The sequence below is a fragment of the Drosophila albomicans genome, chromosome 3, assembly GCF_009650485.2.
Source record: "Drosophila albomicans strain 15112-1751.03 chromosome 3, ASM965048v2, whole genome shotgun sequence".
NCBI lineage: Eukaryota > Metazoa > Arthropoda > Insecta > Diptera > Drosophilidae > Drosophila > Drosophila albomicans.
Window position 1 is genome coordinate 40,278,956 of NC_047629.2, and position 18,106 is coordinate 40,297,061.

The 18,106-nt window shown below is 41.0% G+C and overlaps 1 protein-coding gene across 8 annotated transcripts in view; it reads right to left on the minus strand.

The window, feature by feature from the left end:
- LOC117568929 (RNA-binding protein Musashi homolog Rbp6) overlaps positions 1–18,106 on the minus strand; it is a 224,186-nt gene that overhangs the window by 80,193 nt on the left and 125,887 nt on the right. The window lies entirely within an intron of this gene.

Genomic DNA, 18,106 nt, shown 5'->3' on the forward strand with positions numbered 1-18,106 from the left:
TGCATTGACTGTTCATGTGTGAATTTGCCAACAATTTAAGAGGCAAAACATAACTAAATAGCTAAATTTAAATGCACCATTTAGCACATTTTTTCCACAAGAAATTTTGAATGAAAATCAAATTCATTCTCTAATTTTAATTGAAGTCGTTTTATATTTATTTATTTGCTTGACCAAATTTGTTATACATATTTTTTTTTTAATTTAAATAACATTCTAGACTTCATTGAAGTCTTTTTATTTTTACTAATTCGCTCGATTAAATTTGTTATGAAATTCGGTTATTTGAAATTTATCAACGTAAAAGCATGTCAATCCTTGGTATGCAGCTTTAAATTAGCAATCAAATCAAATGGGTTTACAGTGCTTTATAAAATTTTACATCCTTTCCCCACACTTCGTCCATATATTATGGAACTTTATTGCTTGACGTTAAGATGCCTTTGTGTGGGAGTTTGTGTGTGCGTAATGTTTAGCTCGAAGAATACTCAAATATAGTTGATATCATTTTTGGCACTCTTAAGCTCATTTTAACGGCCCTTCAGGTGGAGTGCAGGGGCGGAGAGGAGAGAAAACAAGCGAGGAAATGCCCATCAACGCTGGCAATCAAGCGACGGTATTGCCATCATCTCCGACGTAGGTTGTGTGTGTGTGTGTGTGTGTGTGTGTGTGTGTGTAGTGAAAGGGTAAAATCAATTTAACACTTTCAACTAAATTATTCATTTTGCATAATAATTTTCAAATCTGTCAAAATTCACACAAACACACGCAAAGATATACACACACACACGTACACATTGTGAGCAGGCTTTTATTTGATACATTCAGCGGTTGTCGGCGTCTGCACTTTCACACGCTTAGCAGAAGGAGGCTGATGTTCTGCTTGGCTCTGTTCTGGCAAAAAGCACTCAAATAATTCCCAGGCGTAAGCTAAACCAGCGCAAAAGTTGCCACGCTGCGAGCAACACAACAATAGCAAAAGTGAAGGCAGGAGAGAAGAGAGGGGAAGTGGAGGGAAAGGTCGGTTATATGCTAAAGTGGAACTGAGACTAAAAAGTAAAACCCTTTAACCGAGCGTAGGCAACGGCGCCACGCGAAGCGTCACAAATTCTGTTAAGCGAAAATTTCATCAACGTCGTCGACGACGACGACGACGAGAGAATTTTCATTCGCCATTCAGCGACGTGCACACTACCCCCCTTTTCCCTCTTCCCCCTGCCACGTTTGTTGTACCCCATTCATCCAGAGCCTCAGTCGTCCGGCCGCGTCCTTTTTGGCGTTGTCAAAATGAAAGGAAAATGTCTCATAAATCCTTTTAATATTAAATGAGCTCTGCCCCCGCTTCCCGCTTCTCGCACTCCGTCCCGCACTTTAACCCACCCTTTGCAGCCGCACAATTCGCGCCACGCACACACTTAAAATTATGTGGCTAATGGGAGCAACTTGGCTGGAAATTGCGCGAACCTGTCGAGAATGCCATTGCCATTGCCATTGCCAAACGAGTCAACTTTTGCCAGCCATTTTGACTCGCTACACATGTTCCTCCCCACCCCTTTCTCCTCACTTTTCACCTTCGCCCCCCTCTCTTGTTTGAATTTGTATATCTGATTGTGGCCAGGGACTTGGTTGGCCTGGTTTTTGTGTGCAATGCCAATTGTCATTAAATGTAATTTTTAAACCTGTTAGCGTGCATGTGTGTGCCATAAAAAAGGGTAGGCTAGTCACCCTCCCCCCTCTACCTCCTTCCCCTTCACCTCTAAGCATGTCCCTATGTCCCTTTTTATTTTTTATAGGTATGTGCGTTCTGTGCCCGAAAAACATTTGCTTTTTATTGTCAAATTAGTCGGCAAAAGGCGGGTTTATTAAACTTGTTTTTTGCCCCAACAAAACTCTTCATGTTCCTATTATGTTATATTATATGTGTTAGCTCTCTATATGTGTGTGTGTGTGCGCCCAAAATTTTGGAAGCGACACAAGGCATTTACACAACCAACTCCATTACGCCTTCAAACGTCCCTCAACGGCTGCCAATGCCTCCCAGCTTCCTCTCTTACGACGGCTGTCAAGCAACGACAACAATTTGTAACATTTGCCGCACTTCCCGCAAGCATTTTTGCATGTTGTAGAAAGCGGTGAGGGGAGGGGGAGGGAGGAAAGGGAGTGAGTTTGCTCGTCTAACCCACTCAAAAAGCTTCAACATCATTCAAAGTGACAAATTATCCATGCAAATTTTACAAAATGGCTGCCGGGGCTCGTGGGAAAAAGTGTTGCATACTTATGAGCGCGAGGCGCCATTTGAAATATGAGAATTGAATGGCAAGGAAAACTTTGACAAAACACACACACAAGCACTCACACATACACATAAAGAGAAGAAGGTAGTGTAATGCAGAACAATGCCGAAAGGCCTACGGAAAACACATACACAAATAGTTTTCACCAGCTTCAGCTTTAGCTGTCTGTCTGTTTCTCTGACTCTGTGTGTGTGTGTGTTTATCATGTCGTTGTTGCTGTTGTTGTTGTCTGTGCATATTCGATCTGCTCCATCAATGCCATTGTGCTTTTGTCTTGCTTTCAATTAAAATGACCACACAGCGAGACAGCCAGGGAGCATTTGTGTTGAGCTCACACACCGCATCCGCATCCTGACTACGTATGATGTATGTGTGTGTCGGTGTATATGTGTGTGTGTGTTATCCCTACGAGTTGCTTGACCGAAAATTTGTGCAATTTCCGTTACTAATACTTTTTGGTCAATTTCCTTCAAACACACACACACACTAACACACATAGAGAGAGATGAAGAGAGACAGAGGGCCACACGCTGTTGATTTATTGCCCTGGCAAATATTTTGCGCCTTAATTTCGTTGATATTTATGCGGCAATGTGTCCTTGCAGAGCCAATAAACACGTTTGTGCCACTGACAAGGGATAATGGGCTTCCTTTTGCCATAGTTGCTGTCGGTCTTTCTCTGTGTGTGTGTTTGGAGCAAAATCAGCATTTGAATATGCCCGAGGGACTAAAAGCGCCCCGCATCAAAAGGAATGCAAATCGTGTGTCCTGTCTGACCGTCTGCTCTGCTCTGCTCTGCTTTTTGCTCGGACCGTCGTAGCTTGTAAATCAAATGAAATATATTACAAGCGCCGCATAAATACATTTGAAGATTGATGTGAGCCAAAGTGCTGCAGAAAGAAAGAGTTGAATTCAAAGAGAGAGAGAGAGGGGGGGAAATAAAGTGGCAGCTGGTGAGCGCTGCTTTTGCTGGCATTTTAATGAGCTGCAACATAAACTAACAAAACGAAAATGTGCGCAGCTCATTCACAAATTGAGTGACACACACAAAGGCACACACACACATACATATATGTAAGCTGGACTACAGCTGCTGAGAGAGTAAAAGGAGTAGGAGGAGGAGAAGAAGCATCTCCTTATTTATGCATAACAATAATGAATATTATACAACAAGCCCGAAATGTAATTCTGTGTAATTAATTATTAATTTATGCGCATACATTTAACTCACACGCATTGTCGTCGACAGCAGCAGCAACATGTAAGCGAGATGTATGCGTGTGTGTGTGTGTGTGGCATGAGTGTATGTATGTGTGTGTGTGTGGCATTGGCATCCTGGCACAATGGCGGCTGGCGGATGCGGAAACTGTTTTGCTGCCGTTGATGCTGCCAAGCCAGTCATGCTTGTTGTTGCTTTTCGTTGTTGTTGCTATCGTTGTTGTCGTTACTCGTTGTTGTTGTTATTGCAGCAGCGACTAACGACCAGCAAAGTCTGTTGCTGTTGCTGCTGCTGGTCGCATGTCGACATTGTTGTTGTCGTTCTAATGTTAAGTTGAATTGTCATTAAAATTGTCGTCCATAATTTCGACATTAAATACACACACACAGACACAGAGACATACACATACTTATGCACATGTGTGGCAGCTGGAAGCTGGAAGAGCACCAGAGTATGTAAATTGTGTGTGCTGGCTGCTGCTCCTCAACGTATGCAACACTTTTGCGACTACAGCATAAATGCTGCCAAGAGTGTGTCTGGCTGTGTATGTGTGTGTGTGGCGCGTGGTTAAAAAGTGCCAACGCAGCATGTTTTCAACATTGTTTAAATTTATATGGCAGACACACACACACATACACACAGGACACAGCAAGCAAGCGAAGGACCGAGGACAAAGCGACAGCAACAACTTGTGCTTAAAGTTTTAAATTTACATAACTGAGTGCACAAGCGTCGCCCCCAGAAGAGGAAGACAACAGCGATAAAGAGCAGAGTATAGAAAGAGGAGTTGAAGTTGAAGACGGAGTCGGAGTCGCAGTTGAAGTTGATGTCGAGTTGAGTTGAGTCGAGTCGAGGCAAGGCATTTACACTTACGGCAATTACTATGCTCATAAACTTCTGGAGCCGTCCCCAATCATCATTAGGCAGTGGCCATTACGTAATTATCGCAATCACAGAGCCAGAGTCAAAGCCCAACAACAACAACAAATATAAGAGAGGTGGGCATATAATTGAAATTTGTGGCGCAAGACAATCAGAGAAGAGAAAAAACAATTTGGAGTCAATTTCGATAAAGTTTTAGTGTGTTGAACGAGCGACGAACTCGACTTTCATTTAACGCTAATCACTTGCAGTAACGAAACAAAGCAAAACACAAAATCGAAATGAAATGTGGAGCGATTTCGAACCGCACCGCATCGCACCGCACCGCAACGAACTGAAATGTAATGTAATTCCTGACTTGGCCAAATAATTTGTCTTCTTATCCGCCACAAAACTCGCTTTAGTTTTGTAGTTGGGTTCGTAGCCAGGTTTTGTGGGGAGATTTTTGTTTTTGGCCAAGGTCAAATGGCAGCTGAGGCGGGTTTAGGTGACGGTTTTGCTTAATTAGAACATTCATTAATCAAATCAAAACCATTTGCCACCCCGTGTGGCAAGCAGCACAAGCGGCAGCAATAGAAGCAAAGACTCAACTCGAGTCGAGTCGAGTCGAGTCGAGTCGAGAGTCGGCAAAAAAGGCGGCTAGGAAACTTTTGGCGAATGGCTGGCAAACACGCACAAAGATATATACAACATTCGTTAGCTGAATGAGAAAATGAGGAAGAATGTGGCCAAAAAAAAGAAAGCAGGAGTAGAGAATGAGAATGAGAAAACGTGGAGCATGAGAATAACCAAATAAATTCAGTCACATAGAAAAACGACAGACGGCATAACAAAGCGGCAGAGATTGGAGATGGAGACGGAGACGGAGAAGGACGAAGAAGAAGAAGAAGGACAGAAAGACGAACACAAACGCAAACGCAAACGTAACGCAGAAGCGAAAGCAAACGAAAACGCGAGGCAAAAAGCGACCATTAAAACACATTTGTGTATCTATTTTTAGGGTAAAAACCAACCAAACAAAACACAAACTCAAACAGCGGGCGGTACCAGAAATGCTAAAAATCCCCCAACTCCAACTCTGACTCCAACCTTCTCCATCTCCCCCCTCATGACAGCGTAACCCAAAACCATCAACAGCAACAACAACAACAAAGAAATGGCCACAAACAAAACAACAACAAGAACAACAAGAGCAGAGAGCAAAGAAAATGTTGTAGAGAAAAAGAACTTAAAACTACTTTAATTTATGGCGCACGCATTTCTGTGTTTAGTTCGCTCTTTTTCTCGTCCTGGGTTGATCCTGAGTTTTGTTCTTGTCTTGGGCGCCGCCAAAGCAATCAGTCAACAACATGAGCAGGAGCAGCGTTTTTCTTTCTCACCCTGTCTTTCCTCCTTTTTCCATCTCTTTGGCCATCCAATTCAATTCAACTCTGCTCACAATTCTGTATACTTCACTCGCTTGCTAATAACTTACAGACACGACAACTCAGACTCTGACTTAGACGCACACAAAAAAAACTGCTTAGAACGCTCGCAAAAATTTAAAGAGTCCTTGGCTGCTTTAGCATGTGACAAAGAGCTAACTAATATAGTTGTTTAACAGCGAGTGGTAGTAAAAAGTTATTAAAATAATTGATCTAATATTTAGACATTTGATTGAGTTTTTTATTAGATCTCGATAAAAATTAGTTTCACAAATGCATTTTTCAATAACATATAGAATTATATCAGAAATGAGAATATAGCAAAACTTGGAACGGTCTTTAACAGCTAACTAATAATGTTGTCCATAAGCAAGTGATACCAAATATATATTATATTTAAACTGTCACTATTACATATTTAGAAAATCTGTTTCAGCTTTAATTTTAATGTCGATTTAGATAAAACTTAAAAGTTATATTTACAAATGTATCTCAACTATCATTAGAATGTTGACTTAGGGAAAACTGAGATACACTTTATTTTTATTTAAATAAAGTATAAAATTATAGCAACAAATTAAGCAGACTTTAATATACAACCTATTCATTGGCAAATGTTAGTCGAAAACTTATGAAAATAGTCAATATTATATTTGAAAATTTGTTTCAGCTTGCACTTCAATATTGATTTTACTTATTGCTTTCACTAAACGTTCATTAAAGCTAAATATATATTTGCTGTATTCAGAGCTAGAAAGCCATTCATATAGCATATAGAATAATATCTGACCAGCATTTGTATGCCTGTCATATATCACTTTTAATTTAGCTCAAGTTAAATTTGACTTTCATTTCGTAGCTATCCTTAGATTTATTGTGAGGCATAAATAACTAATAATAGCAGCTTTTGCCATGCAGGCAGCTATCTATCTGAGAAGATATTAAGCTAAATGCTGCAATTCTGCTTTTCAATTAAATCGAGTCAATTTATTCAGTTTAATTTTTTGTTTTGCTTTTGAATATTTGTTTGACTTTCAGTTGGTGAATATTTCATTATCGAATTAAAAGTATGACAAATATGTTGAAGATACATTTTTCAAAAATCATTGCACATATTTTTATTTAGAAAATTGAATCGTTGGGTGGTAAATATACTATTTGTATCGGTTTGCAACTAAATTCTCAGAAATAAAAAAAACTAATTTACGTTATATGCATATATATTATGTTTTACAATATAGTTTTGTTTCATTTTATTTTGTTCATTTTCTTGTGCTGTTTTACACTTTAAAATAAACATAATATATATTTTTCTTCTGCAAGCTTTGTTTGCTCGCTTTGTGTCTATAGCATTTTGCTTTATAATTACACTACGATAATAATATATTTTCAGAAATTCAAACTCTGAACTTAGTTCGCTGCTGTGGTGACAGTTGAAGAACGAAAGCGAGAGAAAGAGACTTGAGGTCTGCCTGGCAGTTTACGAAAGTCAAAGCGATGCGGATGCGATGTGATGTGTCTCTGACTTTACTAGGCTTTTCAGCTCTGACATATTTCTCCCCTCCTCCCACCCTCTCTCCCTCTTCTAGAGTTTTCTCTCTTACAGCGAAATGCGGCTGTCTCTTTCTTGTGGGCTGACAAGCGGGTAAATTATGCATAAGCGCACTACCAGCCACATTATGACGAGCCAGAGACGTACGGCTGATGCAGCAGCCTGCCAGGATTATGCATGACAGTGCGGGGGTGGACGAGGGGGAGGGGGAGGGGACGGGCGTGGTAGGTAGTGTGCATAGCGGTTAGGCAGCTCTCTTGTCAACGTACTCATCACATTTCTTCGTGCAGTGAGTTTCCTCCTCTTCGCCATTTATGCGCACTAAAGCAAACAAACAGCAAAATATTTGTATGCTAAGCCAACACATGCGACGCTGGCAGCTGCCACTCGCCTCTCGACCAGCCGTTGTCCTCCCCCTGCTCCTGCTCCTCCTGCTCCAGCCTGCTCTTCCCTATTGCGGGCTCAAGTATTTTGCATTGCTAAGCAGAAATTATAAATCAGGGCAATTGTTGAAGATTTGCAGCCGCATAACAAAATTTGCGCAGAGACTGAGCACAGAGCAAAAAAAAAAAAAAAAAAAAAAACAAAATTGTTGGATTGGGGATGCGTTTGGGATGCCAGATTCACAGATTCCCAGATTCTCCGTATGCCGAGACACCGACACCAAAAGCACGCACACTGCGGTCGTCCCGAGCGGCAGCCGCTTGTTGACTAACTGACTGACTAAGTGACTGACTGAGGAGAGAGGGGAAATGGAAGGGACACAGAACGTGCGCAAGGCAGGCAAATATTTTAGCACAAGCACCCAAAAAGTGAAAAAAAAGAAAAAATAATGCAAAAAAATGAAAAATAAAATAAAGAAAAAAAAAAACAGCAACGCGCCAAAATGAATTTAACGAATATGAAAACAGTGAGGCAGACAGCCAGACAGCTGATGCCAGAGACGAGTGGAGAGAGTGAGAGAGAGAGACTCGACTCGAGCGAATTGAGATGAGCCAAGAGGGGGCCAAGCACTGAAATCATAATTTAATTTAACGTATTTTTCGTTTGCCAAAAGACAAGACGAAATATCGCACACGACCAGACAACCGACGGAGGGGAGATGGCCAAGAGCAGAGGCGGAAATAATGCGACGTTTAAAAGTGTAAAAGCCGTCAAGAAGTAACAACAACAAAGCAAATAGTAAGAAGAATATTTCTGTGTCTTTTTTTTTTTTTATGCTCGATTTTCGGGTGTGAGTCACTTTTGGTAATAGAATCGCAGAAGAAAACGCGTTTGCCTCGCGATTTTAATTTTAGTAATGGAAGACAAAGCAAGAAGAGACGAAGAAGCAAGCGAGACAATCAGAGACAGGCAGATAGACAAATAAGCTTAGCCAGCGTTGCAGCTGTTCAGATAGAAGTGAAGAAGCCAACTGCAGATGGGGAGCAAGTTGTTGAGAAGGGGAAAAGGGAGGGAGAAGAAAGAGGAAGCTGCTGCTGTTGCCTCTTGTAGCTGAGATTTATTGCGCCGCGTTGCAGTTTGAAGTTGTCGGGCCACATAAATCTGTCAGAAGAGTGAAGCTCTTTCTCTCGCTTGCTATGTCGAGTGGGTGCAGCAGGCAGCCGTTGAGAGGGGGGAGAGGGGGAGGAGAGGGACAGGAAGGGAATTTGCTGCGTGGGCGATGCGCTGCAAAAATTTACACATGATTGTTATTATTTAACGTCGCTGCTGCTGCTGCTGTTGCTGTCATGCGGTTTTTTAAACGATTTTTATTAGTGGCAACGCGTAAAGCGGAAATAACGGCCACGCGCCGTAAAGTAGACAACACACACACACATACACACACGCAGACACAGACAGAGAGACATTTGTATTCGCATGCGTATTTTCGTATTCATTCTCATTCACTTTTGCCATGCATTTTGCATGGCGTGCACGTAAATGACCGCCAACGATTTAAATTGTTACCTCCGTCTATCCTCCCTCGCTCAGGGTTTGCCTTGCGTGTTGTCTGAAATCAAAATGCATTACGTATACGCAATAAAAATTACGTATACGTAATGTGTGACGCACACACACCCAGCGAACAGCGAACAGCAACTTGCTGCGACTGCAACTGCATTTTATGCGTGCCGCGCATTATCATTTAACATTTCCTGTGCACAAAACGGGCCAAGCAGGATGTGGCAGGATGAGGGCTGCTTCGTACACAAATGGAAATGACAAAAAGGGGCACGAGCAGAGGGAGAGAGGGTAACAGAGGGGGAAAGCAGGGCAACGAGGTGATTTCGGTCAAATGCGCGTAGTTCGCAGTCATTGATTGGACGATTGAGGGTTGAGCTACAAAATTGACAGTGCACTAAAACGAAAGCTCCGCCGAAGGACAACAGAAAGAGGGAGCAAACTAGGAGTAAAGAGGGAGCAAAGAGGGAGCAAAATGGGAAGCACAGAGGAAACAAAGTGCGAGCAAAGTGTGTGTGTCTGTTTAGCTTGCAATCAAATTAGAATTCCAGCTGAATATTGCCAACTTTTATTTGCCAGAACAACACACCGAAAAAAAGGAAAATGTATGTACGAACAAAAAAGGAAGCGAATGCGCATCAAATGTTTATTAAAATTACGAAAAATCATAAAATTGAAACTTTGCTGCAGCTCAGAGACACTTTTTGCTACCCATATAAACAGCACAGTGCTCCACAGGCAGATTTTTATAGGCAATAGTCAACTGTGAGGTCAGTAAAAATGTTTATGGACATAGGAGACATAATGGAGAGCAACAGCAGCAACATCAGTGCGACTTATAAAACATTTTTAGGCAACATTGTTCGCTTATTATTCACAACTACTTTGGGGGAGTCGTGGCAAAGGGGAGTAAGTTAATCGAAAAGTTATTGATTAAATGCGAAAGAAATTGCTAGAACTTTATAGATAAAAAGCGTAACAATTTATGACATTTTGAGATAAGAACGAAACTTGTTATTTAGATAATCTCTTTTAAATATTCCTACATTATACTTCATTTACTGCCACTTAAACATTCCAAGCTTTGAATATTATTTCTATATTCAGAAAACTATTTCAAATGCGCAAGATACTGTTAGAACTTTATAGGTTAAATGCGAAACAATTTGTGACATTTTCAGATAAAAAATAATTATGCCTGTTACAATTTTGTTAAGTTTATTTAACAGTGGCTCAGAATTTATGAGCAACTTTGCGAGCATTCTGTTTTCATCATTACTTTTACTACTTTCAATGATATCATATATTATATATATAAGCAATTGCAAATGTTTTTCTAAATCTTGTTTTCTTATAAATTCTTTGATTTTCGTGTTACTTTTTAGTCTTGTTTTTCAATGTCAAATTCAACAGTTTTTGTCATTATAAACTTTAATCTTATTTTATTTGATTTTCTGACTTCTTTCTTCAACAATTTATTCGTTTCTAAGGTAATTTCAACTGCTTCTCTAAATGTCTTAGTTTAAAGTTTGCTGCGATTAACTTTAATTTTTATATCATTTTTCATTCTGTCTTTTTAATCCAAATTTTATTAATTTAATATTGAATGTCACAATAACTTAGCTCTTAGCTCTACTAAATCTAAATCTTGGCTTATCCCTTCAATAATTTGTATCTCTGTGCTCTTTATTCCATTTCTTGCAATTGAAATTATTTCAGCAATTTCTTCAATAAGTTTTTATTTCAATTTCAGCAAGATTCATTTCACTTTGCTTTGCATTTTGATATCCAAATTGTTTTTTATTTGCTATGCTTATGCATTGTTAATGCATAATTCTGCTGCTTGGTCGAGGGCGAAGGCAAAAGTAAAAGCGCATTAAATATTTGCCAAGTGCCAGCCAAAATTTCCCTCACAATTTCCAATTTTCGGGCATTTTCAAGCACGTTTCATTCTGGTTTTCGTAATGTTTGTCTCTCTCACTGTCAACTAATCATATAGAAAGCTTGCTGCGACTTTTGCGTCAATCTGTCGCACCTTTTGTGGCCTCGGCTCGTTTGTGAACAATTTGGCACAATAATATTGTAAATTATTGCGCATACGCCGCGTGTGTTTGTCAACGTAAAAAACTTTTGTCGCTTGTTTGTTTTTGTTCTCGTTGCCGTTGCCGTTGTCGTTCACGTTGTTGTTATTTGGAGTAGCGCGACGACGACTTTGCACTTTGGGGCCAAGATTGCCGGGGCCAGCTCATTTCCAGCGCAAATAAGCGTAAGTAAATTTATAAGACAAACAAACAAGCAGCAACAACAGCAACAAAAAAAAAAGTATAGGAAACTTGCTGCCAGGACAGGTGGTTGCCTGCAGCAGCATCTCTTTCTCGCCAGAATAGTCTCTCTCGCTCTCTGTTACTCTGTTGTTAGCAGGCGAAAGCCAGGAGAAAGCCAAGCCAAACAGCTTCAGGGCGGGCCACAGCAACTTGGGCAATATTCATTCTGCTGGCAAACAAACACGCAGCAGCAACTACAGCAACAACTACAACAACAACTACAACAAATATAATAACGCTTTTGGACGCTGCCATTTGTGGGCACCTCCTGTAGCTTCGCGTTAGTTGATGAACTTCGTGTTCAAGTTGTGTAGCACAAGAGTTGACGCCTGCTGCTGCTGCTCTTGCTCTTGCTGTTGGTGTTGCTAGCAACTAGAAGGAAGAAGAGGGGAAGGAGGAGGAGAACACTGCCGCCAGCTGTAACACTGATAGCAATTCCAAGAGACAACAGCAGCTGTAGCTTTGGCTGTAGAGGAGATGATTCAGCCATGGACAACAACGTCGCGCATTTCGTGAGTTTTTGTTTTTCTTTCAGTTTATTTTACTTTCGTGTGACGACTACAAGTGAGGGGAGAGGAGGGAGGCAAAGGCAGCTCTCCACTTGGTTTGATTTTATTATGTTTTTCTTTTGGCACCACACACACACACACACCTAGTACTTGCTCGCTTTTTTGGGGCCACATGCTGCCAGCCAAGTTTAGCCCCAGCCTCAGCCTCAGCTTTGGCCTGCTGCTGCTTCTTTGTTATTTGACTACATTGACGAGGCAACTTGCAAAGCTCTGCGCTGCCCTCTTGCCCTCTTACTTCTTGTTGCTGACCTTTCTTGAGCGGAGGGAGGAGAGCAGGGGAGAAGGGAAGAGCTGAGGCGGTCGTTTCCCTTTTTACAAAAGCCGTTACAATATCAAGTTAATTGTTTGAAATAAGTGCCGCCCCAGCCTAGGCCTGCCTCCCCCTCCCTCTCCACTCCTCCCCGCTTCTCCTTATGGCAGCTGCTCTCTCAAAGCGTTGCTTTTTGCTGATGTTGCGGTTTCTTTTGTGCCGCACGCTCGCTTTCGGTGGCAACTACCCACATTTATAGTGTTGCGGTCTCTGTTTGCAGCCTCCACTTCCGCCTGTCTCCTTTCCTCCTCCTCCTCCCCCTGCCACCTTTCGCTACCCTTCTCTCTATTATCAACTGTTGTGTTGTCAACGCCAGCAGCCCCATTTCTTTCTTTTTTCGGTGTGTTCGTCTCTCGCTTTGGGGGAACTTTTTCCCCGAGAGCCGCCACAAAATTTCACTTTGACTGACTTTGCAACAGTCGCAAGACGCAGAGAGAGTTGCCACAGTCTTCAGAGTGTTTTCGAGTGCACTTTTCCGTACAACTTGAAATGAATCTAATAACTTGCTTGTCCCGAACACACACACACACACAGATACACACACGGGGCACAAAAAACAATGGTTGTCTGACCAAAGCTGTGCAAAAGATGCTCGGTTGCAACTTTGCTTTTTGGCCGACTTGTTGTCGAGTGCTTTGGCATTTTCATTTTACAATACGATACGAGAGAGAGAGAGGGAGAGTGGAGTAAGGGCGTAGTTTTTCCTGCAGTTTTTGCAATTTTCTAGTTTCCTGCACTCAATTCAAATATTTTACAAGCTTCTTTTTTGGCTTAGTTATAAGTTGCGAGTTGCAAAAACGTTAACAGCTCCATTAGTGCAATTTATTTGTCTGACGATATTTCCTCCCACACTCTACTTCAACTCCCACTCAACTCACACACACAACACTGATGATGATGACGATGATGATGCTGACAATGACGAGGAGGCAGGCAGCTTCAGCTAAAGATAAAGACAAAGGCTGCTTGTCAACTTGATTGTGTTTGCAATTTCATAAAATAACAATTCGCCGCCTGCAGCCTCAGTCTCCATTTCGAACTCCCAGAACTCGTCCTCCTTCTCACACATTCTTTAACCTTTCTCTCTCCCCCCTGGCTCAACTCTCAACTAGCTTGGCTCTGATTGCCGCCGGTGGTTGTCACTTGGCGCCTGCTTCCTGGTAAGTAACTCGAATGGAATGCGTTTGCAAATAATTTGCAAGGTGTGGGAGAAGTTTTTCTTGCCATTTTCTTATTCCCACCCACACCTCTCCCTCTCTCTCATCTCTTGGCATGCCAAATTCAATTCACACACACAAAATACCCGTAATTCAACACCCCGGCTGTGAAGCCACTCCGCTGACTGATTGGTTTTGCCAGTCCTCAGTCCTCAGTCGTCAGTCGTCGCGCACTTTTCCCTCACTCAAGTCTGTCGCACACACTTCTTCTTCTTCGTTTCTTCTTGCACTTCTCCCCGCGGGCACATTGAAATGAGCTAAAAACCCGTAGACAAGCGCCTCCATCGGAAAGTTTCGCTCTCTCCGAGATTTTAGCCATCGTCGTCGACATCTCAAGCGGCTCGTTGACATATTTGTATTGTATTCAATCGATGAATTTCTGCAGAGCCAGAAGAGTGCGGTGCTCAGAGTCAAGGCTGCCTTGCTGCCTTGCTTTCCCCTTAAGGGAAAATGACTTATTTTCTTACGCACACATTGAAGCAGCTCAACGCTGAAACGCTGCCACTGAACACTGAACATTGAAACGCTGAAGCGCTCAATGCTCTCAACGCTCAACTCAAGCGCTTCAGCTGGCATCCTGGATGCTGGTTGTTGGCTGGGGTTGATTGCCTCTGTGCGTCGACATTCGTCCTGGCGCAAAAGCGAAAACAGCCAAGGAAAAAAAAAACGAGAAAAAAATAAAAAAAAAGTTTACGCCGCACACACACACATTTTTTACTTGGCTGCCTGTCGACTTTGCCGTTGATATTAAAATTTTAATAAACCTACGCACGCTGACTTCCCCCTTCCGTCTCTCCCCTTCCGCCTGGTCCCCCCTTTAGCTTGTTGCACTTGACGGAAACGCGTCAGTTGAGTTGTGTGTGTGTGTGTGGCACGCACATTTCGATGCGGCGACGCGTAAAACGAAAACGTCGTATTTGTGTGATTGCCTCAACTCCGCATTCCATCTTCCACTTCTGCTTCTTCTTGACTCCCACTGCTTAGTCCCTCAGCTGGGGATGCTGACAATGCCAGCCAGATTTCTGTATGTGTTTGTGTGTATGTGTGTGTGTGTCGCACGTGAAACATGTTGATAAATCAAATCTCAACGCACAGTCAATGCCAATGCCAATTTGGCTGACAATTGCTTTTGGTTTTTTCTGCTTTTGATTTGCGGCTTCCTTTTTTTTTTCTTTCTGTGTTGTGCTCTGTTGTGTTGTTGCTTTTCCCTTGGTCTCTGCTGCTCTCCATATGCATGATAGCTAATTGCTTGTGGCTACAGCCATCACTCCACCGCCCACTTCTACTCCAGCTCCAACTCCTGTTCCATTGTGACAGTTTTATGGAAGGCAGGCGTCGCCTAAGCCCCTCAAGCAGCGCTTAACGGCAGCTGGCAGCAAAAAGGACAAAAAGCAAGAAGCTTGGACTTTGTTGTTGGCTGTGCTTTTGTAAGCAGTCGGATGAGTTGTGTTATTCGCCAGCTGATCCACTCACAAATAAAGCACACAAAACAACAACGAGAACAAACACCTTAAGTGCACACCAAAAAAAAAGAAGTCGTTAAATATATGCTTAGAACTTAAACTTATTAAATTTGAAAAAGCGCAAAGATTTTCACAACAAACAAAACACTTAAAACTATTGCTCAAAAATAAAAGAAATAAAACCTTTCACATTGAATTCATTTTATTGCGGAGCTTTCTCGATAATCCAGCTGCCTTTGGCTTGTCACAAAAAATTGGCTTTGCGGTCTTTAAAAGTGCCAGAGCCAAATGGCAGTTAGAGCCCAAAAGGCAATGGCAAAACTGCCGAAATTAAATCAAATCAAATAAAATAGTTAGTAAATAATAAAATAGTCGAGAGGTCGAGTTGAGTTGAGTTGAGAATTGAGAGCTAGGCTAGGCTAGAGCTTCAAGTGTGTTGTGGCAGTTTAATGCTCGTTTACGTTAGCCAGCTTTTATAGCCACGGCAATAGACGAGAATTTTATTATAGAAACGTCTTCAGGTCTCTTGCAGGCTCAACATTGGCATCGGCTCAGTCATTGGGAAGGCAGTCAACAAACCATTAAACTCAAGTGTTTACCACAAGCCAAAGTCACTAGACACAAATCTAAACTGGCAGTTAGATAGAGCTCAGAGCGAGACATATAAAGAGAGGGAGAGCGGTGCTCTCAAATGTGGATGAACATGTGGGATAAGGATGAACATGAGCATGTCTCGTTCTTGGTGTCGTTTTCCTTGTCGTTGTCGTTGTAGAGTAGCATCAATAGGTGTAGCTGACAGTGCACATTGCACTCGAAGTGACTCGACTCGACGGTGCAAACTACTTCTGCTTCTTCTTCTTCATCTACTGAGCAAGTTACTCAACGAAAATGTTTTTCATGGGACGTGTTTTGAGGAGGTGAGGGAGTAGAAGACGAAAGCAACCAAATTTATGGGCCATGCTCGCATATTTGATGAAGAATTTTGCCACTTCAGTTTTTGGCTGACAGCCTTAAGCATTGTTTATGGCCTAAGCTCGGTGTGATAACAAATCAACTGAGCTTCTCTCATGACTCAGCTGATAAGCGTGTTCACAGCAATCTCCATCAATCTTTAAACATCTACACCAAACCACACGGCAATATAAAAAGTACTTTAGCAACGGCTGCTGAATTGCAGAAAGATGTTTTTATATACAAAAATATTTAGTTACGACAATTTGCTATCTTTAATATTAAATCATTTTTAAAAACAATGATTAAATTTTCATTAATTTTAAAGTGTTTTGCAATCTGTTGTCTTGACTACTTTATAGGTTAAACATTTTATAAAATATTTCTATATTATTATTTAAATTTTTGATACACTTTTAAACTGTACATAATTTTTTCCATGTGAATACTACAATTTGGCTTTGATTTTATCTATGTGAAGTTGACATTAATCAAGTAGAATATATTGATTCATATCTTTCAGTATCTAACAAAATTTGCAATTATTTAGCTGAACAATTTACTTATCAAATTGTACTCTTTAAAATGTTTTCTTAATTATTTTCTTCAACATAAAAAAGACTGCCGAATATATTGAAACATTTTTTTGAAAACAAATTTAGTATCATACAGAAATATCAATTATTTTGTTAAACAACTTTATTTTTAACAACTGCAAAGTATTCTTTCAATTTTCATCTTTGAAATTTATCAACTTTTATTTTATAGTTTCTTCGTCATAAAATAATGCTGCTACCAGTTGAGCTAACTAATAATTGAACTGTTGAGATCAGCATCAGAAAAGAACTCTGCAGCCACCACAAAAACTATTTCATGGCGATAGAAAGCTATTATTTGAATCTGCGAATAATTATGATTTATTAAAGTCTTATGATTTTATGCAAGTTATCAAAAACTTTTTCCACCGAAATTGATGACTTTTTCGGCCAAACTAAAAGTTTCAATTATTTGATGGACTTTTAACGATGCGCTCTCGCTCGCTCTTCGAAACATAAAGTTTCGTTTAATTTTAAAATGTTGACCTGCAGTTAAGAAATTTCGAAGCAGATAAGATCCTGCGCCTTCTGCTTTGGCATCATTTGTGTGTTCTTTGTTTATGACCAACCAAAACAACATTTGAGCGCCTATTTTTGTTAGCAACTTCCGTCAAGTTTATGGGTTAAATAGAGTCATAGACGAAAAGACTAAAACAACAACAGCAGATACCAAATGTTGAGCCCAAAAAACCGCACTATAAATATATATATATATATATACGTATAGAACTTAGAGTATATATTTCAACTTATTTATGGCCACTTTTCGATGAGCCTTTAGTCGCGTTTACAGCACTGCTATAAAATTTATGGGCCCATCCAATGAGGGAGAGAGAGAGAGAGGGAGGAAAGTAAGGTGTGGGAGATCGGTGTTGTAAGTCGCTTTGAGACACGCGAATTGCCAACGCGTCACGTTTATATAGCGAGCAAGCGGGCGGCGCTGCGTAATTATTTTTATGACATTTTTTGTGTGTCCAGTCCGTGTTGAAGTGTTGGCGTTTGCCAAACAAATTAAAAGCAAATTATAAGCAACGATATTATAAACAAGCGCAGAGCACAGAGCTCAGAGCACAGAGCACACTGCAGATGTACAAAGGACTCTATCTAGAATTTTAATTTCTTTGTTTTGCTGCCCCTCGAGGCGAGCTGCACACACTTAAAACGATTTACTCGCAAAATCTTCTAAACGACACGTTGTAATGAATGGCGAACAGGTGAGAAACGTGTGCCCCAAGCGAAGCAGAAGTGGAATGAGAGTGGACATTTCTTTCTCCTCTGTTTTTTTTTTTTTGGAGCTGGCTGCGAAACGTGCCTGACGTTGGACATAAATTAATTTATTGCGTGCGAAGCGAAATATGTAA